Source organism: Embiotoca jacksoni, unplaced genomic scaffold, assembly GCF_022577435.1.
Source record: "Embiotoca jacksoni isolate LCO1_2020_lvr unplaced genomic scaffold, fEmbJac1.0.p SCAF_30, whole genome shotgun sequence".
NCBI classification, from domain to species: domain Eukaryota; kingdom Metazoa; phylum Chordata; class Actinopteri; family Embiotocidae; genus Embiotoca; species Embiotoca jacksoni.
In genome coordinates this window covers 2,778,847-2,789,295 of record NW_027185382.1, presented here as the reverse complement: position 1 = coordinate 2,789,295, position 10,449 = coordinate 2,778,847, and the positions used below count along the sequence as shown (strand labels likewise).

The 10,449-nt window shown below is 42.6% G+C and overlaps 1 long non-coding RNA gene across 1 annotated transcript; it reads left to right on the top strand.

Annotated features, from left to right (window-relative positions):
* The first annotated feature begins 1,522 nt into the window (after positions 1 to 1,522).
* Positions 1,523 to 8,497, top strand: LOC138207191 (uncharacterized). The gene is made up of 3 exons (XR_011179009.1): positions 1,523 to 1,571; positions 5,758 to 6,349; positions 7,648 to 8,497. It is a non-coding gene; the product is annotated as an uncharacterized lncRNA (long non-coding RNA).
* Positions 8,498 to 10,449: the final 1,952 nt, after the last annotated feature.

Genomic DNA, 10,449 nt, shown 5'->3' with positions numbered 1-10,449 from the left:
AGATGGACACAGCAGGAGAGGACTGATGGGGTAGGTCGTCTTCTTGTCCAACCTATTTGCTCCGGTGAGTCAGTTCAAAGTTCCCTTTGGGAATGGGGTCTTGTAAGAAAAGTACTTTATAATTGTATAATAAGCCAATGCTACAGGCTTGTACGTATTTAATGCAGAAATCCCATATAATTTTAGCAGCAACTGCTCTCTCGCTCTACTTGTTTCTTCGATGTACATTTTATTTGTTGTCATGTTTAAAGGCGACCTCATTTTCTCGTAAGATATTGGTGTTGCAAACCGGGGAGTGTATTATACGGTATATGGACCTTTCCCTCGGTGTGTCTATATTTTGCATACTTCCCATAGTGTAGTGTAGTACTTTTAATGGCTGACTGAATGAATGCATGCAAACCAAACAAGTAAGTGGACAGGATGCTTCCCAAAATGTCACCTGGTGTTTGCACATGTTGTTGTTATTTGATCAGGCTCCAGTAGGACGGATGTACAAATGTTGTTCCCAGAAGAGGAGATAGATAATTTGGGCACACGAAAAGGTGTGGTGTTTTGTCCCTGCAGGAGTCTGGTGGACACTGAGAGGTCGATTTCCTGTTAAATGTCACCATTTAACAGGAGCTAATTGCACTCATTTTGTCCTTCCTCTTCCTCCAGGACAACAAGAGGATGATGCTGGAGGAGGAACAGTGAGCGAAGGACCCCTGAGATCAGTTTCTTATTTATTGTCGATCCAACCCGTGGACAGAAGCTGGCAAAGACTTCACACTCGTCTCCATTTGCTTTGACCTTCATGCTGAAGGGAAACGTCACCTTTGCCAGGTCCATATATTTCATTGAAGAGGTTTGGGTTTTTGTCATCTCTTTTTGAAATGTTGCACATATTTTAATTATTCTATTTCTTTCCTGTAGATGGAAACAAATCTCCCGAGGGCATCAATAAAGTAAGTAACTATCTATCAGGTCTGTTGATAATAGCCACCAAGGAAGTGTCTTTGATGTTTATATGTAGAGAGGAGCACAAAGACGTCTCCGGTAAAACAAAATCACTGTGTCTATTCCACCGGAAACGGTCGCCATTTTTAAAATCCCAGGAAGAAGCGTGTGCAGCAGCAACAACCCGGCTTATTTTGATTTAGTTCAATATTAAGAAAGTCTTGACTGAATGGAAATATGCAGAAAGGACTTGTGTGAAACCGTAATTATCGTGGAGGTTTGGAAGAAGAAGTATATACCTATCTATGTAAGACGTGTCTGAAATGTTTGCTCCTCCGGTGAGTCAAAACAAAGCTCACTTTGGGGTATTGTAAGAAAGAGATATTGAATTAAAGACAAAGGTATTGCAGCAGCAACCAAGAAATTAAAGTTCCACTGTAGTTTTATTAGGTACAAAAAGAGTATATAATAACAGATTACAGGATAGTCAATGCAGCTAAATATTGTTTCTCTGTCTTATAACAAATATAATTGGTAAAATGTTTTAGCTGAGTCACATCATCCATTTTGTCTCTTCTCTCAGGAAGGTGGGACGCCGGCTGAGATGGACACAGCAGGAGAGGACTGATGGGGTAGGTCGTCTTCTTGTCCAACCTATTTCCAAAGACACAACACATGTCAAGTACGCTTTCTCCATTAATGGACCTGTCTGTTAACAGTCAAATACACACACCAGAGAAAGTGATATGTTAATGGACATTATGGTTTTATTTCAAGCTGGAGGACATGGAGCCTAGTCAATCACATACTAGTTGTATAATGATATTTTAAACCACGGCTGAAAGTTCCTTCAAGCCAATGCTAAAAGTGTGTTATTGATGGAAAGAAAAGATTTGTGTTTCCCTCACATCTAATCATGAGTGACTGTTAATGGATGGTTGTTTGCTGGAGAAGGTGTACTTGACATTTGTAAAGACGTCTGTTCAGTTTATAATGTTTAAGGAAATTGGACATCTGGAGCAGTTAAGTTGCATACACAGAAGTCTTTAAAAACCGTCATGTTGTTAATATTGTTGAGGGAGAGAGATGGGAAAAAAAGATTAAATTGTGTGTTTCTCTGTCTTGTAACAAAAGTAATGTTTGCGACATGTTCCATGGTGGTAGCTGGTGTTTTTTTTGTTTGGTTTAGAGTCTAAATTGGATGTGAAATTTACGGAAAGAGGTTGTATTGCAGAGCGTCACGGTGGCGCAGTGGTTAGGCTTGGTGCCTTTCAACTCAAAGGTGGCGGGTTTGGTTCCCCCCCTACACGCTCTCACCAGACACTCAGGTGGCGTACGCGCGCCCAGAGAGAGAGAGAGAGAGAGAGAGAGAGAGAGAGAGAGAGAGAGGAGAGAGAGAGAGAGAGAGAGAGAGAGAGGAGAGAGAGAGAGAGAGAGAGAGAGAGAGAGAGAGAGAGAGAGAGAGAGAGAGAGAGAGAGAGGCAGAGAGATTTTTGCCTCACGCTCTTATCCCTTTGCAGAGAGATTTTTGCCTCACGCTCTTATCCCTTTGCAGAGAGATTTTTGCCTCACGCTCTTATCCCTTTGCAGAGAGATTTTTGCCTCACGCTCTTATCCCTTTGCAGAGAGATTTTTGCCTCACGCTCTTATCCCTTTGCAGAGAGATTTTTGCCTCACGCTCTTATCCCTTTGCAGAGAGATTTTTGCCTCACGCTCTTATCCCTTTGCAGAGAGATTTTTGCCTCACGCTCTTATCCCTTTGCAGAGAGATTTTTGCCTCACGCTCTTATCCCTTTGCAGAGAGATTTTTGCCTCACGCTCTTATCCCTTTGCAGAGAGATTTTTGCCTCACGCTCTTATCCCTTTGCAGAGAGATTTTTGCCTCACGCTCTTATCCCTTTGCAGAGAGATTTTTGCCTCACGCTCTTATCCCTTTGCAGAGAGATTTTTGCCTCACGCTCTTATCCCTTTGCAGAGAGATTTTTGCCTCACGCTCTTATCCCTTTGCAGAGAGATTTTTGCCTCACGCTCTTATCCCTTTGCAGAGAGATTTTTGCCTCACGCTCTTATCCCTTTGCAGAGAGATTTTTGCCTCACGCTCTTATCCCTTTGCAGAGAGATTTTTGCCTCACGCTCTTATCCCTTTGCAGAGAGATTTTTGCCTCACGCTCTTATCCCTTTGCAGAGAGATTTTTGCCTCACGCTCTTATCCCTTTGCAGAGAGATTTTTGCCTCACGCTCTTATCCCTTTGCAGAGAGATTTTTGCCTCACGCTCTTATCCCTTTGCAGAGAGATTTTTGCCTCACGCTCTTATCCCTTTGCAGAGAGATTTTTGCCTCACGCTCTTATCCCTTTGCAGAGAGATTTTTGCCTCACGCTCTTATCCCTTTGCAGAGAGATTTTTGCCTCACGCTCTTATCCCTTTGCAGAGAGATTTTTGCCTCACGCTCTTATCCCTTTGCAGAGAGATTTTTGCCTCACGCTCTTATCCCTTTGCAGAGAGATTTTTGCCTCACGCTCTTATCCCTTTGCAGAGAGATTTTTGCCTCACGCTCTTATCCCTTTGCAGAGAGATTTTTGCCTCACGCTCTTATCCCTTTGCAGAGAGATTTTTGCCTCACGCTCTTATCCCTTTGCAGAGAGATTTTTGCCTCACGCTCTTATCCCTTTGCAGAGAGATTTTTGCCTCACGCTCTTATCCCTTTGCAGAGAGATTTTTGCCTCACGCTCTTATCCCTTTGCAGAGAGATTTTTGCCTCACGCTCTTATCCCTTTGCAGAGAGATTTTTGCCTCACGCTCTTATCCCTTTGCAGAGAGATTTTTGCCTCACGCTCTTATCCCTTTGCAGAGAGATTTTTGCCTCACGCTCTTATCCCTTTGCAGAGAGATTTTTGCCTCACGCTCTTATCCCTTTGCAGAGAGATTTTTGCCTCACGCTCTTATCCCTTTGCAGAGAGATTTTTGCCTCACGCTCTTATCCCTTTGCAGAGAGATTTTTGCCTCACGCTCTTATCCCTTTGCAGAGAGATTTTTGCCTCACGCTCTTATCCCTTTGCAGAGAGATTTTTGCCTCACGCTCTTATCCCTTTGCAGAGAGATTTTTGCCTCACGCTCTTATCCCTTTGCAGAGAGATTTTTGCCTCACGCTCTTATCCCTTTGCAGAGAGATTTTTGCCTCACGCTCTTATCCCTTTGCAGAGAGATTTTTGCCTCACGCTCTTATCCCTTTGCAGAGAGATTTTTGCCTCACGCTCTTATCCCTTTGCAGAGAGATTTTTGCCTCACGCTCTTATCCCTTTGCAGAGAGATTTTTGCCTCACGCTCTTATCCCTTTGCAGAAGAAGAGAGAGAGAGAGAGGAGAGAGAGAGAGAGAGGAGAGAGAGAGAGAGAGATTGAGAGAGAGATTTTTGCCTCACGCTCTTATCCCTTTGCAGAGAGATTTTTGCCTCACGCTCTTATCCCTTTGCAGAGAGATTTTTGCCTCACGCTCTTATCCCTTTGCAGAGAGATTTTTGCCTCACGCTCTTATCCCTTTGCAGAGAGATTTTTGCCTCACGCTTCTTATCCCTTTGCAGAGAGATTTTTGCCTCACGCTCTTATCCCTTTGCAGAGAGATTTTTGCCTCACGCTCTTATCCCTTTGCAGAGAGATTTTTGCCTCACGCTCTTATCCCTTTGCAGAGAGATTTTTGCCTCACGCTCTTATCCCTTTGCAGAGAGATTTTTGCCTCACGCTCTTATCCCTTTGCAGAGAGATTTTTGCCTCACGCTCTTATCCCTTTGCAGAGAGATTTTTGCCTCACGCTCTTATCCCTTTGCAGAGAGATTTTTGCCTCACGCTCTTATCCCTTTGCAGAGAGATTTTTGCCTCACGCTCTTATCCCTTTGCAGAGAGATTTTTGCCTCACGCTCTTATCCCTTTGCAGAGAGATTTTTGCCTCACGCTCTTTATCCCTTTGCAGAGAGATTTTTGCCTCACGCTCTTATCCCTTTGCAGAGAGATTTTTGCCTCACGCTCTTATCCCTTTGCAGAGAGATTTTTGCCTGATTTTTACTGCCGTCTATTAGCACATTTCTTGGACAGTGCAGACACTAAAAGCCAAGTACTATACAGTGAATTCTGCCCTCACTTACCAGCCTTACATTATCAAATAATATTTGTTCAAGCAGATTTACCGTTGTTGTTTTAAAGGCTACGCTGCTCCTGTTTTTCATATATATATATATATATCTGTGTATACATACACATAACAAATGCAACATCACACCTTTCAAACTTAACTGCTCCAGATGTCCTAAACCTCACGTCCAATTTCAAGTGTTACAATAACAAGTGCTGAAACTCACGCCGACCCGTTATCAACTGTACGACACTACTCACCTCAAGTACACCTTCTCCAGCGAACGCCCCGTCCGTTAACAGTCACTCCCGATTCCTTTGTATCTTGTCCTGTGCTTCCGTACCTGTGTAGGTCAGGGGAGTCATCAATTACATGTGGAAAGACAGACAACAGGAGGAAGAGACAAATCTTTTCTTTCCATCAATACTGTGCGCCGTGGAAGTTAACTTTTAGCGTTGGATTGTAGTTTATTGAAGAAACGCACAGTGAGAACTTTCAGATGTGGTTTACGTTTCATTATCCAATATTTCTATTCGAGTATACAACAAATATCTGTTGCATATCAGTGCTATAGTTTCCAGGACGTACCGGACAAAGTTTGTTGAGATTTACTGATGTCGCCGAGTGGCTACTATGACAACATATTTAATTGTATGTACTGTGGCAATAACCTCACCTGCATTCGGCACCTTTAGGGTCCCTCCACGTGGTCGGTTTCAGTCCGGTTCCATCTGGTGTCCTCGGGCCTCCGGCTTCAAATGGAAAGAAAAAACCGTAAGTATTTTCACTGCAGCATTAACATATTACTTTTTTGTTGTTCACAACTACATTTACTTACATTTCTGTCGGTCACGTGACTTCTTAATAAGAGGACCGTCTCGGTCAGCTTTCCTGAGAGACAAGACAAAATGGATGATGCGACATGTCTCAAAGATTTTGCCACTAGTAGTTGTTATAAGACAGAAAGACAATTTAGCTGCATTGTGTATATACTGTAATATATTATATTTTATCCCAACTAACTCAAAGCAAAGCCACATTGCTTTTTTACTCCTCAAAAATAGTTAATTTTTTGAGTCTAAAAAAACTACAGTGACACTTTATAATTTCTTGCTTCCTAGCTTGTTGTCATTAATTCTGCTTGTTTTCAGTCCGGCGTGATATAAAGTGTACAGAAGTCGTTAAGGGCTGACAAATGACCACAATCTGCATCATCACAACGACTTTCCGCATCTAATGGACGACTCCCCTGACACAAAGCATCTTGCGACCTACACATCTAATCAGGTTTGACAGTGATTGTTGGTTGGAGTGAGTTTCAGTTAAGCTTCAATGTTGCATTCGTTATGTGTCAGTACAGAAACTATTCAGACCCCTTTAAGTTTTTCACTCTTTGTTTCATTGCTGCCATTTGCTCAAATCACAAAAAGTTCCTTTTATTTCTCATTAATGTACACTCAGCACCCCGTCTTGACAGACATTTGTGCAATTTTATTCTAAAAGGAAAAACTGACATGTCATAAGTATTCAGACCCTTTGCTGTGACACTCATAATTAACTCGCATGCTGTCCATTTCTTCACATCCTCCTTGAGACAGTTTCTTCTCCTTCATTGGAGTCCAGCTGCATTTAATTAAGCTGATTGGACTTGATTAGAAAAGCCACACACACACCTGTCTATATAAGACCTTACAGCTCACTGTGCCTGTCAGACCGAATGGTGACCTGAAAATGGCTGTTCACCAACGTTCACCATCCAACCTGACAGAACTGGAGAGGATCTGCAAGGAAGAAAGGCAGAGGATCCCCAAATCCAGGTGTGGAAAGCTTGTTGCATCATTCCCAAGAAGACTCATGGCTGTACTAGCTCAAAACGGTATATTGAGTAGAAACTCAATACTGAGGGTCTGAATACTTATGACCATGTGATATTTCAGTTTTTCCTTTTTTAACACATTTCTGTCAAGATGATGGGGTGCTGAGTGCACATTGAGAAATAACATGAACTTTTTTGATTTTAGCAAATGGCTGCAGTGAAAAACTTAAAGGGGTCTGAATACTTTCCATACATATAACTGTGTGTATATATATGTATCTGTGTATATATACATGTGTATCTGTGTATATATATACATGTGTATCTGTATATATATATAGATATATATATCTATCTATATATATATATGTGTGTATTTATAAATAAATATATATCGATATATCTATATATAGATATATTTATATACACATGTGTATATATAGATATAGAGATATATATATATATATATATATATATGCACACACTAACTACAACTCGAGTCGTCAATTACATGTGGATAGTCAAACAAAAAGGATTTACTTGCACTCCACCCTATTGGGTAAGACAGACAACACAAACAAGAGGAAGAGACACATCTTTTCTTTCCATCAATACTGTAACTCCGCTTCGCACCGTGAAAGAAGAAGTAAACTTTTAGTGTTGGATTGTAGTTTATTGAAGAACTGTACACATGGTTTACATTTCAAATACAAGTTTCATTATCCAATATTTCTATTCAAGTATACAACAAATATCTGTTTTACATCAGGTGTTTCCAGGAGGTACCGGCCTCACGTGACTTCGGTTTGTGATTGACAGAACTCGTACAGGTATATTGACCCGCAAACATCAGGGCGTCCCGAAGCCTGTCTTCCCGGCGTCTCGTAGGAAACTTTCAGGCTCCTCTGAACTCTTCGGGAGAAACGCGGTTCTCCTGCGACAGGAAGGACGAAGTTTGTTGAGATTTACTGATGTCGCCGAGTGGTTACTATGACAACAACATCTTTCATTGCATGTACTGTGGCAATAACCTCAACGGCATTCGGTTCCTGTCCTTCTTGTGTTCTCGGTCCTCCAGCTTGACATGGAAATAAAAACCATCAACCCGCTGTGTTTTGGTCATTTCTTTCACCACCATATTACTTTTTTGTTGTTCACAACTACATTTATTTACATTTCTGTCGGTCACGTGACTTCCCTCAACAATAAATCATAAGAAGAGGACCTACCTGCTGTGTCCATCTCGGCCGGGGTCCCGCTTTCCTGAGAGACGAGACAAAACAGATGATGTGACGTGTCTCAAACATTTCACCGCTACTATTTGTTATAAAACAGAGAAACACAATTCATCTGCATTGTACTTCCTCCCTGACTGTCCTGTAATCTTTTATTATATTTAATCCCAACAACCTCAAAGTAAAGCCACATTTTTTTGTGTCTCGTTTAAAAAACTACAGTGAAACTTTAATTTATTGCTTCCTAGTTTGTTGTCATTAATTCTGCTTGTTTTCAGTCCAGCGGCCTAAAATCTGCACATTCCTGTATTTTTAATACAAATCAGCCTGGACGAAGAATGCTGCTATAATAATAATAATATGGGATTTCTGTATTTAATTAAATATGTACAAGACTGTAGCATTGGGTTTTTATCTCCTTTATACAACTACAAAATTATAAAGTGCATTTCCTACCAGAGCCCATTTCCCTTTGTTTTGACTCACCGGAGGAGTGAAGCGGTCCGTCGTCCACATGTCCGGGGAAACGTCTTCTTCCAAAACTCCACATTTCAGGTCCCTCGACGACAATTACGGTTTCGCGCGAGTCCTTTCTGCATATTTCCGTTCGCTCAACAGTTTCTTAATATCAAACTACATCAAAATAAACCGGAGCCGACTTGTTGCCTCTTCCGGGGGTTTTTAAAAATGGCGCTCTCGCGGCTGTTTCCGGCGGAAGAGAATAGACGCAGCGAATTTGTACTACTGCCCCCTACTGGTCATTTTAACAGACGCGTTTGTCTTTTCCTCGTTTGCCTACATTTTACATCATAAAAGACATCTTTCATTACATTTAAATCTAGAGAATATGTAAGTGATTTTTTTTTTTCTCCACTTATATTTAAGTTAAACTGACCCAGAGACTCGATATAATAATGATTAATAATGGTTAATATAATACTGTTTGGTTGACCCTTCAAACCTCAACACCACAAGCAGGACTCTGATGTCCAATGATCTGTTCGTCCCTACAGGACAGAGGACACGCTTGGAACCTTTACATTGACTGTTGGACTTTAAAACTCCAATAAGGCGGGTCAAATCTCACGACCTGTCCCCGAGGACATTTCTTCTACTGTTGTACAAAAACAAATAACATTTAAATAATAACTAATAATAACAATAATAATTATACAATAAACTATTACAACTTCCAGCACCTCCAAGGAGAACATGGAGGGTGAGACCCAAACTCCTCTGTACACATTCAACTTGTCCCTCCTCTCTCTCCCCACTATCTCCCTTCTCTCTTCCTCCTCCTCACTATCTCCCTCCTCCTCCTCCTCCTCCTCCTCCTCTCCTTACCTCTCTCCCCACTATCTACCTCCTCTCTCCCTCCTCCTCTCCTTACCTCTCTCCCCACTATCTCCCTTCTCTCCTCTTCCTCCTCCCCACTATCTCCCTCCTCCTCTCCTTACCTCTCTCCCCACTATCTACCTTCTCTCTTCCTCCTCACTATCTCCCTTCTCTCCTCTCCTCCTCTTCCTCCTCTCTCCCCACTATCTACCTTCTCTCTTCCTCCTCACTATCTCCCTTCTCTCCTCTCCTCCTCTTCCTCCTCTCTCCCCACTATCTCCCTTCTCTCTTCCTCCTCCTCACTATCTCCCTCCTCCTCCTCCTCCTCCTCCTCCTCTCCTTACCTCTCTCCCCACTATCTACCTCCTCTCTCCCTCCTCCTCTCCTTACCTCTCTCCCCACTATCTCCCTTCTCTCCTCTTCCTCCTCCCCACTATCTCCCTCCTCCTCTCCTTACCTCTCTCCCCACTATCTACCTTCTCTCTTCCTCCTCACTATCTCCCTTCTCTCCTCTCCTCCTCTTCCTCCTCTCTCCCCACTATCTACCTTCTCTCTTCCTCCTCACTATCTCCCTTCTCTCCTCTCCTCCTCTTCCTCCTCTCTCCCCACTATCTCCCTTCTCTCTTCCTCCTCCTCACTATCTCCCTTCTCTCTTCCTCCTCACTATCTCCCTCCTCTCCTTACCTCTCTCCCCACTATCTACCTTCTCTCTTCCTCCTCACTATCTCCCTTCTCTCCTCTCCTCCTCTTCCTCCTCTCTCCCCACTATCTCCCTTCTCTCTTCCTCCTCCTCTCTCCCCACTATCTCCCTTCTCTCTTCCTCCTCCTCCTCACTATCTCCCTCCTCCTCCTCCTCCTCTCCTTACCTCTCTCCCCACTATCTCCCTTCTCTCTTCCTCCTCACTATCTCCCTCCTCCTCTCCTTCCCTCTCTCCTCACTATCTCCCTTCTCTCTCACTCCTCACTCTCTTAAATATTATTAATAACATTAAATATGTACA